Source organism: Aptenodytes patagonicus, chromosome 3, assembly GCF_965638725.1.
Source record: "Aptenodytes patagonicus chromosome 3, bAptPat1.pri.cur, whole genome shotgun sequence".
In the NCBI taxonomy this organism is placed as follows: Eukaryota; Metazoa; Chordata; class Aves; order Sphenisciformes; family Spheniscidae; genus Aptenodytes; species Aptenodytes patagonicus.
In genome coordinates, this window is record NC_134951.1 from 105,602,702 (window position 1) to 105,625,613 (window position 22,912).

At 48.9% G+C, this 22,912-nt stretch overlaps 1 protein-coding gene across 2 annotated transcripts in view; it reads right to left on the reverse strand.

The window, feature by feature from the left end:
* RD3 (RD3 regulator of GUCY2D) overlaps nt 1-10,917 on the reverse strand; it is a 56,088-nt gene extending 45,171 nt beyond the window's left edge. Inside the window, exons 1-2 of one of the 2 annotated variants that reach the window (XM_076334518.1) lie at nt 10,835-10,917; nt 10,609-10,752 (exon numbers count right to left, since the gene is read on the reverse strand). The gene's annotated coding sequence lies outside the window, so the exon portion shown is untranslated. Of the gene's footprint in view, nt 1-10,608 lie in introns of both variants that reach the window. The other variant, XM_076334516.1, reaches the window with a different exon arrangement.
* Between the last annotated feature and the right edge of the window lie 11,995 nt (nt 10,918-22,912).

Genomic DNA, 22,912 nt, shown 5'->3' on the forward strand with positions numbered 1-22,912 from the left:
GTGCAGCAGGCAGGTGAGGCGGCAGCAGCTGTAGGTGCCTTTGTAGCAGCTGGAGGCCGGCCAGCTGGAAGCTGCTCTGAAGCCCGCGCTGAGACAGAAGTGAAAATCAATAATACTACTAATAAATCAAAGAGCAATCATTTGCACTCAGCCCAGCTTTGCCCCAAGCTCGGATTAGTCACTTCTGGCTGCTCTCCTCGGGCTGCGCAGCGAGCCTGGGCCCCACACCGAGCAGTATCGATGCGGGCTTCTCCCGCCTGCCAGCCCCCGGCGTGGACAGGGGTTTGTTCCCGGCTTCGCCCATCACTTCTGCTCGCTCCAGCCCGGCGGGGCGGCACGGGAAGGGTGCGGGGCGCCTGCCGTGCTCCCTGGTGTTCAACGCCTCGGGGTGCCCCTTCCCGGGAGCTGTGCCGGAGCATCCCCCCGCCCGCGGGATTTGCAGGGGGGACGAGGCGGAGGAGAGAAGAGGTTCTGCCGGCTACCCCCCCGCCCGGGGCTGCAAGCCCGCACCCCTCCCCGCACCTCCGCCCCGCTGCGGCGGCCGCCTGGCCGGCAGTGACACCGCGCGGCGGGCACCGGCACCGGCCCCGCGGCACCCGGCGGTCGCCTCCCGCCCCCGGGGCGCCGGCAGGGGCTGTGCTGCGGGCCCCGGTGAGCGCCGGGGGCACACGCCGAGCGGGAGCGCCTGCTCTGCCGGGGACGGTGGTCTCGGCTATTTGCGGAGTAGTCGGTGTGCCCTCATCCTCCACCAGCCTTGAGAAAAGGAGCCTTCTCCTTACTCCCCTTCTGAATATATAGATGCGCGCACACACATATAGCTGCAGCCCACCTCCCTCCTCCTTGAGTCAAAGCCTCTAACGCCACCGTGTCTTGCCTCCACATCCCGCGTGCCCGTTTCCACGAGCAGGCCTACATGGCACGGCAAAGGTGCCAGCAAACCCTCCCGGCTCAGCTGGAGCCTCCAGGAAGCAGCCTTATCTGTAGTCAAACTCACCCCGCTTTTTCCCAACCTCAATCCCTTACACCATCCCCATTTGGCTCGCCCTCCTGGGATGTTTTAAATGAGATTCTAATTTCTTCAGGCCAGGGATGATCTTTTATCATGTCTCGTACAACCCTTACCACACTGGGGCCCAGGCAGCATGGGACCTGCAGGCATAATTACAGTCCCGATGATAAATACCAGTCATACTGTTTGTCTCCCCGTTCAGGCTGCCACGCTGCACTGTAATCAAACTTGCTGATTGTTTTCAAAAGGCAGGTGTGTATTTCGGGCCTGACGCGAGGCTGGCCTACATTCTGCTCTGGGTCACGTCGGGCTCTTTGGATTCAATACTGAAGAGCAATGGTACTCCTCCAGCCTCATGTGCTGCAGGACTCCGGCTCCTCGCCTTCCCCAAAAGACCTGAGACCCCTGCGCAGCACGGCACGTCAACACGGCGTGTGGATATGATGCTCACCCAGAGGACGCACCCATTTGTTTGTCTGCTGTGAAAGAGGGGTGAACTGAAGCAGTCTTCTCACTTAACTTTGCAAACCGCAGCATTTCCTGAAGGCTGTGAGCCTGGCGGTGCCTGGGACAGCTGACATGCTGGGTACCTTCCTCCTAATTTTACCATTAATAAGCATGTGGTAAGTGCTGGTGCCAGACGGCACTGTACTGCCAGTGCCACAGACTCCCATGAGGAGACATGGGAGGACAAGGAGACTCCTCTCTGCCTCTCAGATTAGCATATGTCAAGTTGCTCCAGCTGTGCAGATCAGTATCGAATAGATACATCAGCACATCCCGAATTGCCGATTTGCAGCCATGGCTCCCTCCGTATGGCCAGCCTGCCCCACAGGGGCAACGCACCAGGACTGCCAGTGTCTCCAACAAGCACACCAGTGCTTGCAGATGCTGCCAGCACATGATGCTGCTGTGGAGCTGCACTGCAGACACAAACTTCTGCAGGGATCGGATCCCAGGATTCCCCCAAAGTGACCTGGTTAGAGGGCAAGTCTTTAGCTGTGGAGAGAGGACCAGAAGTGTCACTGCCTGCTCATGTGCTGTTGGCAGATCACTCGGGGAAGGCCTGGGGATGCACTGAGACCCTGGAGGACAGTCCTCCCTCCAGATGCTACTGCAACCGTACCAGCAATCCCTGTCGGAGTGCTGAGGCTGGCAGGGCTGCATATCCTTGCACCCAAGACCCCTTGGTATGCACCACCCCAACCCTGGAGGTGAGTCACCGTCACACGTCCAGAATGAAAACTCAGAATATGTCCCTTCCTTCTGCTCGCTCTGTCCTTTAAATACTAATCGTTTCTTCTTCTTAAGTCTCTACGGGATCCTCAGATGCTCATTTTCAAGCCCCTTCTAAAACATGGCTTGGAAAAACGCAAAACACATCCACACCTGGCATTGGGCAGATGCCCATCTGAATGCTGGAGAGAGCTACAGAAAAGTCTGTTCTCTGAACATCACTGAGATCAGAGAGAGCTGGGCCTCTCATCTGCTGAGCAAACAGCAGTTGCATAAATTGAAACTGCCTCGGGCTCGCTGGAGTAAACTCACACGCCCAGTGTGTCCTGGAGTTCAGGCGTTTTAGAGAAGAAACGTGCGGAAATCTCCTTGTCTGCTAGGGCCAGTTCACTGCTCCACCTTTTTCATCTCTTCTCTGGCAGGTTGTCATCACTCCTTGCCTCTCGCACCGTCCTCCCCTGCCATGCACTCTGGGCAGGTTTCCAGGCTCCAGCTGGAGAATACCAACTTGATTAGATTTGATTCACAAAGGCATTTCACAACACTTGTTCACCTAAACAAAATAAAAGTCCTGGATCTAAGGATCATAATTAAGGGCAGGACAGATCCTTTCGAAGCAAACCACTGGTAAGTCACCAAATTTTAAATAATACGGTTTCCTGCCAAAATCCCCTGCTGAGGAAAAAGTTTGTATAAGTTAACTGCTCAACCCATGACTTCCTGAAATAACAGGTGACATGTTTTTGGCTTTTGAGTCCCTTAAACATACAGGTTCCTGTTCCAATTTTGTCAAATTAAGCACTCGTCAGGTATGCAGGAGGCTTTATCCATCTCTTCAGGCCTTAGACAAACAGGATGCCACCAAGGATGAGGAGTAGTTGTATCTCCTACTCCTTCACTTCTGGTTCCTTTTACTTGAACTCCCAACTGACGTGTCCAACATGGACACTAGGAACAAGAGTGAAAAGCCCTCACACATGCAGCAGTATTTGGTTCCCAATAACCTCTGCTCAGGCTGACCTGGGAGGGAAGACCTCCTGGCCCAGTTCCATGCCGTGGTGTCTGTCATACTGAAAATTCACTTTTTCTCCCCTAGCTGTTTTCTCAGCAGCTACAGATAGGTGGGAACGAGCTGGCTCCTTTCTGCAAGCTAGCAGTGTTTGATGCTTACAGCTGCATTAATAGCGTGATTTGCCACCCTAGCCTCTCTGTCTAAAATCATGTTCAGTTCCACATCTCACAGCACGCCGCTCACCTTACCTGCCCACAAGGCCATAGACAGAACTGCTTAAAAAACCAAAAAACAAAGCACGCTGCACGAGGAGAAAACCAATGGTGACACACTGACATCCTTCCTGGGTGCTCAAGGAGGACTGCAGGGGTGGCTGCGCTGGAATGAGGACCGAGGAGCACCATTTGCAAGCCGCCATCCCTCCTAGTGGAGAGGTCAGCCTCTTTGACTGGCTCAGCCATGAGCCCCTCCTGAAACACTCACAGATGCTAGGGCCAGGCTGGCCTTGGCTCCAGCCCTTCTGGCAGCTTCATACTGAAAGGAAACCACTGTGGGGACACATTCAGTTTCCTCTCCATGTGCCTACTTAAACCATTCCAGAAAAATAATCTCTACCAAATGTACTTTCTTCAGAAACAGCACAAAGTCTGCTCCGTGGATCCCAACAACAATGTGCTCATTAAAAACTTCCTGTTACACTGCAATGAAAGTGCTCTTGAGGAATGGGTCTAAAACGGGGGTACAGTCAAGAGCACAAAAATAAATTGGTGGAGAAAGGAATCCACAGTCAGACACACTACTCCTTCACTGGAATGAAGGTTCTTTGGTCTTGCTGGCAAATGCTCAAAGGCAAAGCAAGAGCTGCATCCAAGCAGAGGAAAACATGCAGGCAAGCATTTCACCAGCCTGTGGACACTCTTCATATGATGGAAAGGGTGCCTGAGGGCCACATGACGGGTATCCTGGAGAAGGCCATGGTTGAGATGGACCTCTGAGAAGTGGGGGAGACTGGCCTGAAGCTCAGCACTGTTCCCATCAGCTCCCAGCCTTGCTGAAGGTAGAGGGGTTTCACGCAGCGTCACATGCAACATGGGGCTGTGCTGCCACAGTGGCCGCAGTGCCCGTGCCCACGCTTGGGCACAGCCCCCGACTTGCCAGGTAGGTCTGGTGCACCACACTGCAACATGAAACGAGGAAATGTTTTTGGCCATATCAAAATGAGGCACTTTGATCATTCTTTTAACTGGAAATTTAAGCAAAGTCAAGACCACTGTGCAAAATGTTTCCGCGTTGATGAGTCAGCTTCTTCCAAAGGGAAAAGCTGTGCCATTTGAAAAACGTTAGCCCATTATACATAACGAGCCCTCCCCCAGAGACCTCGCAATTAAGGCCTGAGACAAGCTGAAGCAGGCAGGCAAAATAAACCCCAGGTTCGGAGGTACCAATTAAGCAAGCAGAGCAGAAATCTGAGTTTACCACTGGCCTGACCGATGCCAGAGGGGAAGAGTTTGTTGGCAAATTTCAAAATTAGACTTAAAAGAAGTAGAGCTGGTTAATATGAACCAAGCAGCCTCGCTGGGCTGAAAAATGATGAAATAGCCCTTTGCATGTTCCTGCCTTCCCCTGTTATGCATATGTCATAAATAATTAACTGGCTCTTTGTCTTGCCCTTGATGAATTCTGGGGTGTAATAACAGGAGTAGCCGATGGTATCTTGACTGTTCTCTCTTCAGACAATACCGGGCTCTCGCATGTAATCCCATGGTGGCACGGAGCAGGTTCTCCTTATCCTCCCAATCGCGTGTCTATCCTGTCCTCCTCCTGTGCACGTAATTATCCTCTGGAGCCACGTTCATGGAAGCAATAGGCACATACGCCACTCAGCAGCGCCGTACAGGCTGGCAGACCTGCTAAGGCTGGGCTGTAATTATACAGTAGGCGGCCTTCAGCAGCAGTCACCAGTCCTGGACAATAAAAGCAAGCAAGCAACACCCTGTAGGCCAGCTTCCCCATTAGCTTTTTTTATTATTTTTGTGGTCATGAGTCATATGGGAGTATCTAGCAGGTAACATGTCACATACAAGTGTTGGGCCTGGAGACTAATGGAGCAGACAAAAACATCTTTTCTTTGGCTGTAATCCAAGCCACCCTCGAGAGACAAGGCGGGTTATCACCCCCGTGGCAGTCATCCTGGCGGGCAGGCAGGCTGGGAGCTGGGCAGCACACCTACCAGCATCACATCTCCCTGGGCTCACGAGGCCATACTTGGTAGAGAAAAGTGATTTCCTGTGATTTTGTTGAAGAAAGCTGCAGCTCAGGACATTGTGGCAGGTCAGTGCCTCCTGCCTGGTAAGCGGGTGTCTCAGCTGTCTGTTGGCACCCATCTCCGTACGGGGCTGGGTGCCCACGGGGCTGCAGGAGACCATCAGCTGGTCACCCGCTGAAGTCTTGCCCGCAAGTGATGCTCCGTGATGTGAAAAGGCAAGGCCTTGGCCGGCTGGTGGCCAGGAACCCCAGCCTGTCATCCCCAACGTGGCTCCCGGGGGTTGGACAGAGCCAGAAGCCTTCCTGGCTCACACAAGGGACTTCACCATCTTCCCTCTGACTGCCTTTTCCCAGTGCCCAGAAATCCCCATCCTCTGTCCCGAGAGACATTATGCCTGCGAAATTCCTTGGGATGTTCTCTGCATGTCCCATCCACAGTGGTGGTCCCACCATGACCAGGAGTTAGAGAGCTGCCAAAGCAACTGAAACATAAGACAGGAGGTATGTGAATAAATCTGATCTACCACCACTGTGGGCAAGCACAGTCCCTGCTGAGAACAAGCAACAGAGAACGGGACACCAAAATAACACAAATCACATACTTCCCCCATAAACTAGTACTGTTTCAAAAGAGATTGTCTGGGCCTCCATCAAATGCCAGCTCCCTTCTGGAAGACAAGGGCGTCTAGTCCTTCTTTCTGATATCCCAATTTGCTTTGGATAAATATACTACAAACAGGCATGTAATTTTGCGCCTTTCGCACCTTTCTCTGCCCCTGAGGATGCATAAGCCTTTTTGCCTCGCACGCTTTCCTTTCCCCTGCCGCCATTTTGTGCTTCCCTGCCGAGGCGTTTCCCTTTTGCCCCCCAGGTGAGGGGAGAGGCGAAGGCCTCTGGCTCCCCACCAGCTCTGCTGCCTGTTGCCTCCACAGATGGGTAGCCCCAGGCCACCAATCCACCCATGGGTGCTCTCCACCTACACGCTCCCATGGGCCTCAGGAGGCCCATGGACAGTCCCCAGCTGGCACCGCAAAGGGGCAAGGGGCACCCGTGCACCTCATGGCCCCTTCCTGGCTTCTGAAAGGGCTCCTGCAAGGAAAGAGCTGTGAAACTCCAGTGGTTAATTTTTTTCCCCTCCTTCCATCGCGTATTACAGCCTTTTGTGAAAACAAAGCATTAAACAACAAATTAATAAAATAAAATGAACAGAGACATGACCTCAGCCTGGCCGCTCGGAGCAAGAGGCAGTGTCTAGACCTGACCGACTGTTGCTACACCTACGCCACAGACCGACAGGCGGCATTTTACAGGGTAGTCAGAGAAAAGACAGAGTCCATGCTGCGTGTTATTAATGTTTTTTGGTGAAAGAGCAACACTATATTCCCTATTTTCCAGTTTTCTTTTGCAAGACTGAAGGGTTTGACTGGGAGGTGTTTACTTAGCCACTGAGAATGGCTGAGAGTGAAATGTCCGTGTTGCACCCAATAAACTACTCATTTTTTTCCTTCAGAACAAATAAAAACACAGTGGAATCAAAACCTGCTCTTTCCTTTGGTAGAGACAATGCCTGACTTGTCTCAGCTAAACTAAGCACATCTCCCCCCAGCTTTGTCCTTCACTTTTTATTCACTGCACCCAGCAAGCCTGGGACTCCCACAGCGACATGGAGACAACGCGAGGACCTGTACAAAGCAATTTCTGCGAACAGCAAGAACTTCCTGCAGATACCAGGCAGACAAATGAAGGGTGATCTCAGCTTTGGGAGTGCTCAGCAACAGAGACTGGTGCTCACCATAAGCACCCAAGCTTTGCCCTGAGCAGGAACCTGAAGGACCGATAGTTGGGACAAACACCTCCCGCGCAGGGTGACAACAAGCACAGGGCAGGCAATTACTGTGGGCTAGGGAGTGTATCCACCTTAAAACTGCTGTTGACTGCAGATGTATGATGAAACATGTCACCATTGTAGACAGACGTGTACATAGCAATGTCTGATTCAGATCACTACTAATTACTCTGGCAGAGTATTTGAGGTGCCTTAGAAAGCCAACACCCGTTGAAGAGGCATGATGCTTCCTGGAGTGATGTTCTGCTACTGATTGCAGCTTGGGTGTTTCAGCCTGTGCTTGTCTTTTCTCCTGAGAAGGGGTTTACAACTTCTTCCAACCCCAAGCACTCACAAGTAGTGTATCCCTTGCTCTATCATCAACTTTTTTGAGGAAAACCCTGAAAGCGAGTAAATTTATGAGAGTCCAATACTGAGCTATACATAACTGCTCATGGAGTGTGGGTTTTCACCCAGTTGTGCTATCGTCTGACAGTAAATTCATTCAGGAACTGAAGGAAATGTATGATGTGAGCCGTGCCCTAGGCAAGGAAGAGGGAAGATGCTAGCTCTGCCCCTCTGTCCATGCAGAGAGGCTCCAAACAAGACAAAGCAAAAAAGAATAAGACAAGAAGCAACAATGGACATGAAAGGCAAGAGGGAAATATAGATAAATATTGGGGGGGGGGAAGCTTCTGAAAGACAAGTACAGTTATGGGAAAGGAGGGGCTGCTGAGGGAGGTGGTGAGAGAAAGAGCAGCAGCCATGCACCCTCTACTCTCAGTGCAGAAGCTCTACCAGTGACAGGAATGAAAGGATTAAGACAGCGAGGGGCCAGTGCCAAAAACCTCCAGGAAGAGATGTGCACCTGCAGCACCCCTTCTCTGTGGCCAGGGCATCCTTTCCCAACAGGAAGAAGCCTAGGCAAAGAGCTTGGGAAAGTGGTGTGAAATGACCTCACTGGTTTTCTAATTGGCATCTTCTTAACATCGCAGCGTTGTTTCTCAGCACATGTATTAGCAATAGCAAAAGGTCCAAGTCAAGACATTCACAAAAATGAAGTCACTAGAATAAAATACTTATTATCACCAAAACCACCTTGCCTCACTGCATAACTGTGCTGCAAAAGACACTGACTCAAACCTGATAAGGGATGAAATGTCAGAGGTCGCAGAACACATTTCTCAAGAGCTCCCCCATCGATCCCACTGCCCTGTTGAACATCAGCCTCTTTGACAATTTCCAGTTTCGCCAGGGAGTCCTTTTATTTCACCTCTTGTGCTGGTGTGAGGCTCCCACATTACCAGTCTCGTGCAATCAGGCATTTGCAGCAGTGCCAGTTGCTCTTGCTTCTTCTGCACAGTATTTCTCAAACACCTGTGACACTGTTACCGTCACATTCATGCCTTTTCCCCAAACCTGCCTCCTCCTGGGCTCCTACTGCTGTTAGTCCCCTGCCAGTAGCAGAAGAGGGGTGTAAAAAAACTGGAGTCAGCTGTGGAAATAACCAAATATTTTTGGTTAACAGATGATTGGCAGTAGTTCAGACTGATATGGAATTTGGCATTTCAGCTGCAGAAGCCTGTCCCACACAAAGGCTGTGTTTTTCCATCATATTGCTCATGTATTTGTTTTCATACTTTTTTTTTTAAAAGGAAAATGGAAATTATTTTTTTCTTCAGGTTTTCTTTCTGGTTGATTTTTTGTTTGTTTGTTCATTTTTAAAAAAAAGCATCTTAGTATTACTCATGAAAAAAGGGCTTGCATGTTGGACCTTGAAAAGTGGACCAGTGCAAGTGGCCATGGGTGAAAGGATACCTTCATTCAAATAAAGGTCACGCCACACAGGGAAGACAATTAGAATATTTTTATCACCGTTATGGTAAAGACTTTGGAAAAAACCCCAACATTTTGCAACCTTACATTTCCTGCCATGTGAGGATAAATCTAAGTCTCAGCACTGGGAGCAAAGACTTTTGTTTCTTTGCTCATATGGAAAAAGAAAGTGGGAAAGCACATGGAAAGGGCACTGCTAAGGGAGGGCCAGATCCAGCTGCCTGTCTAGATGCCCTCTGGAAAAACGGCAGGACCACGCTCCAACAGAAACAGTCGAACAGATGCCTGCAGGTGGACTTCAGAGCTATGACAAAGTTAGGAAACCCACCAGTCGGACTCAGAAAGAAAGGAAAAGCCTTTGGCTGCAGCTGAAAAAGTACTTCTTGACCTCTAACAAAATTGTCCCTCAAAGCTCCTCAAAAAATCTGACCTGGACTCTGGCTGTTTTTCTAGAGCAAGTGATGCCACAGGTGTACTGAAAACTGGAAAATGAAGGTTAGGAACAGGATGGTTTGTTAATGATAAATCATGATGACACTCTTTGCACAGAAACAAGGAAGTTTCTCTTCTCAAGTGTACCAAGGTCCTAAGGAGGAAATGATTGCATGCACAGTTACTGAGTCTATTACAGATAATTATATCTTTCCACTGAGGTAATCTCCCTCACTCTTTTGCAGTTCAACTTGGGTGATAGCTTTCAACATCCCTGTCATCATCATAAAGAGGAGTGTCCAAAGTCCTGTGGGGACTGGGAGAGGCGAGTGTGGGGCATCGGCTCTGCCTCCTGCCCAGGAGCATCGACGACACCTGGCAGGTGACATGCAGCATCCAGCCTGGGCAGGGGCAATATTCAGGCAGGGAAAACCAACAGGTTTCCTACTCCTGAAGCAAAATAAATCTGCTGAGTTTTGAAATAGATTTCTATTTGAGATAGAAAAGCTAGCATGGAGGAGGAGCTGGGAGGATCAGCGAGGCTGCCAATGCAGGCTGCTCTTGCAGGATGAAGAGGGAAACACCATCCTGTCCCGTCCCATCCCATCCCATCCCATCCCATCCCATCCCATCCCATCCCATCCCATCCCACCCCAGCATCGCTGCCAATTGGGGGAACCCTGGAGCACTTGTCCCTGGAGCGGGTCCAAAGACAGGGGAGCGACTGGCCCAGGCACCATGAAGAGCAAGGGATCCCCCAGCAAGGGAGTGAGGGAGCTCACCCTGTGCTGCTGCTCGTGCCCCCTGCGGCCGTGCACGCAGCCCTCTGGGTCAGATCGGTACAAGTATTTAGATGCCTACAAATGCAAATCAGGTGCAACATGATGTTTCTCAAAACATTTGCATCTCAGACGCCCACATATTCTTAAAACTCTACCCTTCTGCCTATGCATGCATTAGTTTCTTCATTTCTAAAATGGATACAGTAATTACCTGCCTTTCTGGCAGCAGGAGGAGAAGAGGAGATACCTGGTGTGCTGCCGTTAGCTCAACAGCAGCGCTGGGTCCCCATCTTGTTCCAGCTCTGCGCCATGTGCCAGGCGATGCCAGCTAGCCCATCAGCACCTGCAATTGCATCTGGTGATTTTGGGAGAGGAGAGATATGCCAACTCTGAGTCTAGCTCTGTTTAAGATGGTTTTCTGGATGACGCTTCCTGACCGTTTCCTCAATATCCGCGGGCTTGTGCCTTAGGAAAACTTCAGGCTCCCCAGGCTGGCGGCACATCTGACCGCCATGTTTTGCACAGGCAGCTGCTGGCAGGCACGTGACAGGGACTTTCCAGAAATACTGTAGGGACATGCGCGCGCGTTGCAGGGAAACGAAATCTGTGTGGGTGCCTTTTAAGGAAACCACGAGCCTGCCTTTAAGCACCCCAGCGGTCACACAGCTTGGGCGAATCAGCCCAAAAAGCAGCTCTGCATTTGCAGTGTATTTATTTGTCCTGGATTGTCAGCCTTTTGTACTTCCTCTTGGTAGCTAAGCCATGTCTTCATCTTTTCTTGGCAGTGCTCATTTCTCACAGTAAGAGAATATCACAAAAACCTAAGAAAAACAAATAGAAGTGTATTCTTGCCCATCAACAGAAAGCAGCCCCTCATTAAACTGACCTGCTGGATAGTGCTTTACATTCTACTTACTCAAACATAAAATCCTATTTTCCTTTATATAGGAAAGCAGAAAATGTACGGACAAAGGGGTTTTCACTTCAGGAACAGGGAATACCAAAGAGAGTTCCCCAAAACAGTTTGCAGGCTGAACTCAGCAATTAAAATATTAGGACACAAGTAGGAATCGATACGCCCAAATAAACACTTCAGCTGATCATCCAGGTACTTCAGGCAGGCAATCCATCAAGTTTGGCCACTATGACACTTTTGAAAACTTGTGCAAATGAAAGCAGTAGGCAGCGCAGTGAGTTAGACCTTGAGGTAGGTGCACAGGCTGTGGGCAGAGCTACATACCTGACCTAAAAGCACCCAGGCCAAACAGGGAGCTGTGAAGACTGGGGTCACGGTGTAACACGTATGGTGGGTCACGGTGTAAAATCCTCAGTGCTCAGGTGCTTCTCTGCATCTTGGACCCGACATAAAAGGTACCACGAAAACAGCAAGCTTAGCAAGCAAAAGGATGCAGCTCGCCTTGGCTGCAGTAGATGCAGCTCATTCCTTACAGCCTCTCAGGGATGTGCTGAGCGTTATTACGCTAAATTAGCAGGAATGTTGCAGGTTGCTTATTAATACATCCCACGGGCCACCGGGCTCACAGAAACTCTGCAGGGCGCAGTGGAAACAGACTCTGCTCAGCTGCGGATCTGCTTGCTCATCCACATCAGGCTCATTTCACAATACGGCACAGCATATGGCGACGGTGCAGTGGTCCTGGGTTTTTCCCTTTGCAACAAGTATAATATAGAATGGCCCTGCAGTTTTTACTCAGCCCATGGTACTGCCTCCTAGGAGTCTGTTACCAGTGTTTTTTCTCAGCAGAGCACTCAAAAAATTGTTTGGTTATCTAAACATGCCAAGATACACAAAACTCTGGGAAGATACTAACAGTGGAGAGCTGGGTTTGCAGTGATTAATAAAAAGACACCAGATCCTTCAGCCTTTAATTAGGCAATATGGCAGAGACCTGAGTCATCAGCTGCTCACAGGGTTTTCTGCAGCAGCAGCGCTCAGTAGCACCTTGCGACAACTCCGCTGGCTCAGCCACCTCCCCTGCCTGGAAGTTTCACTGCAGCCTGTCAGAGTTATGCTCCAAACTGTGCTGGAGGATTGAAAAATTGCCCATACTACCATTTCTTAAACAGCACACTGGCTTGTGGAGTATGTGTTTCAAATCTCGCAGCATGTGGATGAATATCAGGGCACGCAGATACAGGAGCTGCAAGAAAAAAGCCACAAGTGCCCTGGTCATTGGAAGATCTCAGGGCTTAGCCCCTAAGCAGAGTGTTTCTTCTGTTTGCCCAGGGTCAGAAGTATCCCACGTTCATCAGTTCATAAATCCCTGTATTTTTGTCACCCAGGGACTGTCACACTGGGTCTGACAGGTCTTTCATTCTGTAGCCTGCCTCCAAAAGGACTCAGCAGTGGGTGCTGATGCAAAGAGGGTGAGAAACAAGGCATGTGCTGCCCAGCCTCCCTCTCGGCATGTCCTCCTTTTCAGAAATTCTCCTGTTTCCTACAAGGTGTGCAAGGCTAGAGGCACGTTTATGCTCACAGATAACTTATCTCCCTGGTTCATCCTCAGCGCTGGGGCCCCAAACTGCACGTACTGCATGCTGGCCAGCAGCAAACCCGCAGGCTCCCCTGGGCAAAACCCAAGGGGAAGAAAAATGAATATCAGGCCTCAGGGCTACAGGGGGACTCAGGCCAAAGGACCTCCCAGCAGGCAGCCTGCCCTCTCCCCAGCACCCCCCACTTCAAATACCCTCTGCAGCAAACCCCGCTTTCCTTTAGCATGGGTTGCCAGCCAGGGGAGCAGAGTTGGGCCAGAGAAGCATGCGACAAAATTCCTGCTGATTTCTATGAGAAGCAACAGGCCAAGCCCTGATGCTCCAAATAGTCCCGCCAGATGCCAATGCAGATTTTTTCGGAGCTGTTTCCTGTTGCAGGAGACGACCCGAAGCATTTCTCTGGCCTCCTCTGGCATCCAGGGGCTTCTCCCTGGAGAGAAAGGATGAGTAAAGACTTTGGTAATTATTTGTGGAGCCTGGTCTTACACTGCTCCCTCCTCTCCCAAGTGATAACTCAACCGCGAGCATGGTGGAGGCGGGCTAGGACAGGTCCGAAGCCCTGCAATGGGCCTGGCTCAGCAAACGCTGCTTAAGACTTACCATGGGCAAGGGCTCAGACGTCCTCGGCACTCGCCCCTCTGCAACGTTAGCTCCTGTTTTGCTGACAGTTGCAGCTGTGGAGAGTCTTTTGCTGATACACAGGCTTTGCAGAGGTTATTATTAGCTTATTGAAATGAAATGGTTGTTGATATGAAAAGCTTTGGTACAAAACCAGGACACGGTGACCTGAAACTGGGAGGACTTCATTTTCTTGATGGCAAATGTCAAGGCCTATCATGCATTGCCCGTATGCACATACAAGCTAATGAGGATTAATGCACAGGTAATGCACTATTGCCACTATTAAAATGGCAGCATCCTCCCCCCGAGGAAGAAGGAGGAGAGAGAGAAGACCCTCCACAGGGATCCCCATCCCCCCACCCAGGAGGCCAGGACCCTGTGGCGACGGCTGTGGGGGGATGAGCGAGCAGGGCTGCTGGTCACCGACGTGAGGCGTCCGCCTGCTCTGGGCTGGCTGTGTTTTACTGTGCAATATCTGCTCCTGGCAAAGATGCCTAGTGTCTTTGCCTTCCATCTTCCGCAGTCGTCTTAATCCTGCAAAGCAACAGCTTGCGTTGTAGCAGCAGTTCGGGAACAGAGTCAAATATTTCCTGAACTGTCCCGTAAAGTTTCTTTGCTGCAGGGTTCAAGCAGCAGTGATGCAGCGAGAGAAACACAGCGCAGTCGCTACACAATCCCTCTACCACCTCAGCAAAACACCATAGGAAACCAAAGAGAACAATATATCCTATAACAATTTATTTGCACCAAATCATCCAACTCCACTTAAGAATCAAATCAGATTGCTTCCCCAGTGCTTAATTAAGCCGACCTGCTCTCCCTCTGACACATGGGGACGGGATCGGTTGCTGTCACAGCCACGGCAGACTTTTCAGGGCTCCAGACAGGTTCCCACCTGGCTCCCTGGGATGGATATCAAAGGGAAGGATTGCTTTTAGCAGCAGGTCCTCAGGCGATGCTCCCTGACCAGCCACTCCACCAGTAGGTCAAAGCTGAAGTCCCTGCCGGTGTGGCATGCCGGGGTTGGGTGTTTGGGCCGGTGCTGCTCAGCCCAGGCTATGCTTCGGACGCGAGGCGGTTGAACCCATACCCAGCTCCGCAGATTGCCACCGAGAGAAACAAGGGCGCTGTGGTGCTCCGGGCAGGCCGATGCTCAGCCATGTGCATTTCCCCGATGGATTCAGCCTGCGAAGCTGCTCACACACCACCCCCCAGTCTCTGCTTTGGCTCAGTGAAAGAAGAGGGATCAGCAACAAGCTGAAGCCAGACCTGATGGTTTGCCCTCTGTTCAAATCTGCCGCTACTGGAGAGCCTGGCTGAGGAATCTCTCTCCAAGTTTCCATTTAGACCCACAGAATTAGTTTGAGTACAAGAGGGCAGCAATCGTGCACTTAATTTGTTTCACCCTGGAATACATCATCATTTAAAAACCCGGAATATTTATTGGTGGCAAGGAGATATTGATCGCCTAGCCACAGGCAGAGTAAAAATCATTGAGGGGAAAAAAAAAAAAAACAAGCAACAAAACAAACCAGAAAAATTGCTCCAGTGCCTTCTGCCACGCTGCCATGCGATGCGCCGTTTCGGTCTTCTCTGCCTTCCAGCATCTCTCAGCTCTCCTTCCAAGGCACGAGAAATGGCCTTTCCCTTTGAATTTATTGGGGAATGGTTTTCAGCAGCTCCCAGGCACTTTATCACCTTCCTGCAGAGGAACATAAAACACAGCCCTTGTCTCAGCCTGTGTGGTAGGAACAAATAAATAAGGGCAGCTCCCTGCAGCTCCGCTACCGGCTCCTCCACGCACAGGAGTCGGCTGCATTGTACCGAGGAGCTCAAGCTGCGGAGTTCAGAGCTAACTCTGCTCTGAACTGCCTGCCGCCCCTGGATGTTTGGAGCCAGTTATTTCCTTGTTAAGGTTTGCCCAACAGGAAAGCTGTTTCCCACCCCTAAAACCTGGTTAAAAGCTAATGGCCTTTTGTGGCTCTTGTAAAAGATTAATTTCCCTGCTAATGGTGGCCGCCTGTTTTCTTGCGTTGGTGGCAATTCCAGCGCTGCTCGGATGCTGCGGTCAGGTGCATGTGGCTGGAGCGGTTTCATTTTGGCATATGCATTTTATAGTGCGAGGGCAACTGTTCACCTCATTGGGGTTGCGCAGCAGCCCTGCGGCAAGCCTTGCTGTCGCTCCATTTGCCACAACCCCCCGTGTGCAGGTTTCCGCTGCGGGCTGCGCTCAGGAGGAGTGGCACTGGGGGGGCTGGCATCTTCTGGGACAGTTGTGGGGCAGCTCCAGACAGGGACCCACCAGCAGGAGAAAGTGGGACTGATCCTGCGGGCAATCCCCTAGTCGGTCACTGGCACGGGGCAGGGGGCTGGGCTAAAACTTCCTGGGTGAGTGAGCAATGGTGGAGGGCTCGGTAAATTGCCACTGTACATGGAGGCCGGCAAGGTGTCGCACCGCTGCTGGCCAGAGCCTGCTCAAGCCCAAGCGCAGCAGTCTCTGGGTTGTCCCGCTGCCCAGGGGAGAGGCAGGGTGGCGCTGGGCTGCTTTGTGAGATAAGTGTGGGGCTGCCCCCCTGCACCAGTGGCCAAGCCCCTGTAATCAATCCCCTTGCACCTGCCAAGGGCCACCCCAGCACAGCCGTGCACGAGGATTGCAGCTGTGCATGAGTATTGCAGCCATGCATGGTGATTGCAGCCATCCACAAGGATTGCAGTCATGCACGAGGCCTGCAGCCATGCACAAGGATTGCAGCCATGCACAAGGATTGTAGCCATGCATGGTGATTGCAGCCGTGCACGGTGATTGCAGCTATGCGAGAGGATTGCAGCCATGCAAGAGGATTGCAGCCATGCATGATGACTGCAGAGGTGCACGAGGATTGCAGCTGTGCATAGGTATTGCAGCTGTGCAAGGTGATTGCAGCCATGCATGAGGATTGCAGTGGTGCAGCCCTTCTGGAGGCAGCTGGCTCCTGCAAGCCCAGGCACAGCAGCAAGGCTGCGCCCACCCATGCTGGCATCAAACGGAGAGCAACATCCCCACACAGCTGCGCTCCCCGCCATGCAGCTGGCCTCTGATCTTCCCAGCACCCTCTTTGCTGGAGCAAGAAGGACGTAAATTAGCACCTCCGTAGGTTTTTGCAGCCAGTCACTGGAAATCTGGTAGGCGTTCCTCAACGTTTTGATTATTCAATTTTTTGCCTGGTTTTAAAGGGAAAAAAAAGGCATAAGGTGCCACCCGTATTTCAAAAAGAAGAAATGTGGCTTAACCTGGCGGTTCAGTTGCAGGGAACAATTTGTTGTGTTTTCAGCAAGCTGTACTTCTATTTGTATTTTGCAGAAGAAAAGCATTGTATTTTGCCAGCCTAACCTTACTGATTATCCCTTCCCAGAAGCTTTAGATAATTATTTGGTTCAACATTTATCATTTAAAGAGTAATTCATTTGCTAATATGCATAATCCAACAGCACAGTTTAATTGCAAGATCTTAGCGCTACCGTTGAACTGCATTGTTGGGATTCATTTCTCTCATTCTTTGACGGGTTCTAATTAGCCCTGTGCAAATAACTGATTTTCTAGATGTTAGCAGCTCTGAAAGTCTTTAGCAGAAGCTACTGGGGTCCAAATGTTTTGTTCTACTCAAACCATTGTGAGAATTTGAACTTGTAATTTCATTTACAAAAGGGAAAAGTATTTCAAATTGAAAAGTGGTTTGGAGTCAGGTGGGTTTTTTAACTATTTCAGGAAGTTAAAGCATTTAAAAAAAAAAAAAGTCATCCCCCCCCCCCCCTGTCTGTCACTGCAATGAAACCACCACCAGCTACTGAAATGTTTGTATTGGTATTTTCAAAATTTGGGGGGAGGATGTAGATTCCTGCTCTTGCTTTAACGTCAATAAAAGGAATAGAAGTTGAAAGCACACAAAGTAGACCAGCTGCTTATTGATGACCTGAGCAAGGGCTTTGTGTGCCCCAGTGCCCCAGATCACATCTGTGCTTTCCAGTCATGCCACACGAGATGGCATCTCTTCTGCACTTACTTGTTCGTAAGATTTTTTTTCCCCAAACAGAATAGCAGCATTTCCAAGACAATCTCAATCCTGTTTAAAGCAAACAAACATGCTTTAAGGAGCCTTAACATGCCAAACATATGTTAAGGAGCCTAAATTCTATGAAAAATCACTTGGGATGTAGGGTCCTAAAGTACACAGGGGCTTGGAAGCACTTGGGAGTGCAAACTGATGCCGCTGGGCTTTTCAGAAGCATCTAAGCAGCATGTGAACACGGTGGTTTGTCCTTACATCCTATGAGATATGTGGTCCACCGATACTTCCATAGACTGACACCGGTCCCGCAGGCAGCTGTGAGCTGGACATGGTGCTTCCTCACCCTGAGGGAGGACAATGAGGGAGGACAACGGAGCGCTCTGCGACAAGATGGCTATAGGTCTCTTCTAAAACCACAGCTCTTGCTTGCACCCGTCGTGCTACGGACTTCTCCTGAGCACCAGGACAACCTCTTTCTTTCAGCCAGCCCCTGCTCCTCCCTGCGTAAGGAGCTGTGTAGCGGGGGAGCGATGTTTGTTGTATCTTTGCAGCACTGGCTGCACACTGTTCGTGGAGGGCTCTCATTTCACCACCTGACACATAAAAGCAAAAAATAAAGAAGTCAGAAACATTATCACCATGGAGCTGTTTTGGATTAACTTCGTCTGAGATTAAAACCAAACCAGGAGCATTTTCAGCATGGCAGGCATTTTCCTTAGCTTCCAGAAAAGAAAAATATGAGTCAACAGCCTAAAGAAATCACAGAAACAGGTGGTTAGAGACACTGTATGGAGTTCAGTATTTGTACAGTTGTTCTGGTCCTTACATAGGCCTGTTTTAAATGAACCAGAATACCACTCTCTGTTTGCGGTTGGTATACATTTACTGCCTTAAAAGCAATGGACATCTACCGTAGCTTTGCTCCAGTGATGTTTATTCATTTAATAAGACAGTCTCTTAAATCTCCTCTCTACAGCCTTTAAGAGAACCAAAGTGTAGCCAAATAATAAATAAATAAATAAATAAAACCACATCATTTTGGGTTTGTTTTTTTTTTTTCTGGCTCTTCTGGACATCAAAGAGAACAAAATGAGGAAAACCCTTGAGTCTAACTGCTGCTGTATACCTCCTAATTGACCCGCACAGGAGTCTGTCTCGGTATCACTTTCAGGCTGCTTTAGCTAAATAGCTTCAGGATACAAGAGGTTAAAGCATCCTGCCGTGCAGAAAGCTTTTACTTGAAAGGTCTAACAGCCTTTCCCTTAATCTGCAGAGTGGAGCTGTGATCATACAACAGCTAAAGTCATGAGCTTGTTAATGCTAAAATGACAGATGTTATAACAACAGGATATTTATTAAGTTCCCCATTGCCCTGCTGTGTTCTCAGACCCCAATTTCTTTCCAAGACTGCTCTTTGTTTTTTTAATAACCAAAAGTTAACAGAAGTCTGTTTCCAGCCTTCTAACAAGAAGTCACGCAAAGTGCGAAAGGAAAAAAACTAAACAGAAAACATTTATAAACTCTCCTTCTCCGTCTCAGCTTGACTCCTATTAAAGAAGGAAGCAGTACTAATTCTGTCTGTCTTTCTGCCTCCACGTTATGGTATAGGTTTATTTTAGAGTAAGTATAGTTTTAACCTTTTACCTAAACACTCTATAGCATTGCACGAAAAGTCAGAGTCCATGTGATTCCAAAGTCCTGGAGACTTTAGCATCTATTACTTATTTAGTGAAGCACTGCAAACTCTCACGTGGTGGTGGTGGGCTCTTTTTCCCCATTACCAGATTAGGAAGCATCCAGCAGCCCTGCCTGGAGGATACCTACCTCCGTGCTCAGTGCTATGCTGGGAGGAGACAACCCCTGCCCAAGCAGTGTGTAGAAGTCATCGTGGAAAAAGCAGACAACCTAGAAAAGCCACCTGCACAAGGAAAGAAGAAGTAACCAGGTTTAAGCGGTCATTTCTGCATAAATTGTGTTTCGAGACTCATTCGTCAGATCTAAACTCAGCAGCGGCGTTAATCCCAGGAGCAATTGGACTGGTAGCCCAGTATCAGAGTTGCTACATCACTGGTGGTGCCATTTCCTCCAGCCCACCGCTTCTCTTTGCACCTACGCCTTGATTTGGAGGCCTTTCCTATACAGAGAGTGAGAGTTTTAAACGTTGAGGGACAGCACTGTATGTGCATTTGTCGTTAGATGGGGTTTGCGACAGGAGTTGCTCAGAGCACAGGTTAGCCGGCCCACACATGTCCCAGCTGAGGGCAGCGATGCCCTCGCTTCTCCTGTGTGCTACGGCCTCAAAACTGGTGCAGTACAGCAGGGATTAACCAGCAGTAATCTGGGCTTCCCCCAGGACTGCTGGTTTTCCATCCCTCAGGTTGGGTCTGCTTGGGGTGCAGTCGAAGGGAGGATGGCTTCTTTCCCTAGCACGGCTGTAGTCCTGCTGGATGCCCATGAGATTTCTACAAACTGCCTCCCATCCCTATTTCCAAGGTCATCCTCAAACTGAAATTTTAGCTTTTTGGGGAAACTGAAGTCCGTATGGAGTCAAATGAGACCACTCAGAGAACCGCAGTTACTACAAAGTAAGCAGTTATATTTTCTAGTCTCAGAGAGTACTTCATATTTCTTTAAACACTATCTAGCGAAGTTTGATGGATGAAAAGCATGACAGCGGTCAGAGCCCCATGTGTGCTATGAACAGAGAGCGCTTTTCACCTCTGTCAGAGTTCCCAACACTGTACCAGGGCAGGCTCTTATATTCATAATCTACTTATCACAGATGCTAGGAGATGGAAAACATGCTCTAAGGGCTTCTGTAACAACCATTAGCATCCTACCCAATTTACTTAGTAAACAGCTTAGACCTACCAAAAAGCACCTCAGTGAAATTTCAGTGAATCTTAAGCTTTTCTTCCTCTAAATATGAGCAGCTCTGTTTGGGATTAATCACATTTACAGAAAAAAAACCCCTTTCTTAACAAAGGCTAAAGGTGTTCAGAATTAATCTAGCCTCATCTTCAGCACATTCTTCCACATTTCCAGGTCTTTAATACTCTCCATCCAGTACATGACTTGGTTCGGAGTCTTTCATTCTTACGGAGCACAGGAAAATACAGTGTCACTGGCTCAGCCAGCCAGCACGTGGCACCTGAAGGCATTGTCGTGGCAAGGTGCTCTGAAGCCAATTTAGTTAAGACATTCCCCTTCAAAAAGAACCTGTCAGAACAAAGTTGTTTGAAAACCAGGATGATCAGATTTGGGTAAAACCCTGAACACACTTTCACATTATTTAAAAGAAGGAATGCATGTACTCCAAGGAGTAGCTGAGTGATGTACAGTCCAGAAATCTATCATGCTCTCCACTCTTCCCTACCATACTTTCACCACCTGGATAAACTGTTGCATAGGACAGGACCTAATCTGGTATTTCTGGAATAAAGTCATCATCATATAACCAGTATCTTGAAGGATTAGTTTTGCAGGATGCTATGTATAATACAAGCAAAAATGCAACTTAGGAACAGATAACTTTTCTTACGTATCACTGGAGTAGTTTCTTCTTTGTGAAGCTCAAGCAGAGATTTTTCCACCCTATTTTATTGCTGTGGTCCCTGTTCTCATGTGTTCTACAGCCACTCAGAGCTCTGCACAGTGCTAGAGTACTTGTTAGTGGTGAGTGACCTGCTACCAAGATTGTGCAGTTAGCTCAAATTTTATGACTGAAACCTCGTTTCTTTCTAGCTGATACTTAAAAAATACCATGCCCTCAAAAATTGGACAGGTTTTTGAAAATGAAGTTTATTTCTATGTTCTGTGAACTACTTGGATTAGAAACAAGGATACAGAATTAGTAAATCATTTTCTTGTTGATTATGAAATGCTTTATTGGGAGAACTAATTACTTAATTTGAAAACATCCTTAGTAATATTAAGAAATACTTGCATTTGAACTTTAAAAGCGTAGAAATATTTTTGTTACCTAGAGGAACTTTCAAACCTTCATCGTCATCGAAATAAAGAAGATCTATTAAAATGTAGCTGGTTTCAGTAGTTGCAGATGCACTGCATTGCATTAACCTCAGATTTGTAATTTAAGGTTAAGGTTTAGAGATAAAGGGGAAGGGAAAGATGGCAGCAGTCCACCCTTGTTTATCTTGTTTAAGCAATTTTTGTCCTAGCCCAGACCAATGACTTTTTCTCTCCAAACCGCTGTTTCGAAAGGGGAACTCCATATTGCATAAGGATTCTCTACATTTGACTTTACCTTAAGTCATTTGGAGAAATACTGCTCTATCAGGATTTTGACCACGGCCAGCAACAAAGCCTCCATGCAAAGGCATTACCTTTGCCAAGCTGCAGTCTCTTAATATAGGCTACTTCTCATATGCTCAGGTGTGAAACAAAACTACTGTTACCTGATTTTCTACACCATTTTTATAGCAGTGTGCTAAGCTTGGTACTTTGCACTATCCTTTCCTGACGTAACAGCTGAGGTTGTGCTGGCTGCCTCCTCAGCCTCAGAAAGATTAAGGTCTCAGTTTCAGCTGTGATCTGTTTAAGCGTTTTTTTCCATGTCTTCCACTAACTTTGATTTCCACAGACATCACGTGTAGGTCTCACAGTAATAAGCTGTCAAGCACTGCAGAGCTATAGAGGAAGACCAAAGAACATCATTACCCTCACTAAAACAGCTGCAGCGGGGGGAAAAATTAGTCCAAAAGCAAAACCCATACACACTCCATTGCTCATCTTTCTCCATTGATGCTATAATTTCATTTGCTCTCTGCTAACCAGAGCAACCACCATGGGAGAAGCGATCTGCCTTCCTGACACTACCAGAGCTGAAAGAAGTTTTGGCAAAAGTCTCGCAGATCAAATTTTCCATTCTTAAAAAAATCCAAAGACCTCCAGTGCCTGTCCCCTTCTTTTTCCATGTCACATTAATTGTTGCAGAATTCCCAAACACGCAGTAATAGCTAAGACAACTGTCCGGGCAGAGGCCAGCAATTAAGAGCACCATAGATGCTGGTCTTGCGATGCATCTGTGATCAGGAGCGCTGCAAGCGAGACAGCCGGCCTCTTGTTGACAGAAGGCTACTGCAGAAGCTGCAGACTTTAGTACCCAAACAGCTTTCAGTAGAGAAACGTTATTTTGACATTACCTTGTTTTTGCAGATACTTTTAGAGAGGGCACACAAGGGCAATGGCATTCCAACTCTGGGTTCAATGGCACATTTTTTTCCAGGGCAGCACACACTGTTGCAACGCAGGTGAATTACACACCCCGGTCTAAAGCCTTCCAGCTCATTTTCTAAATTGGTAGCGAGATGT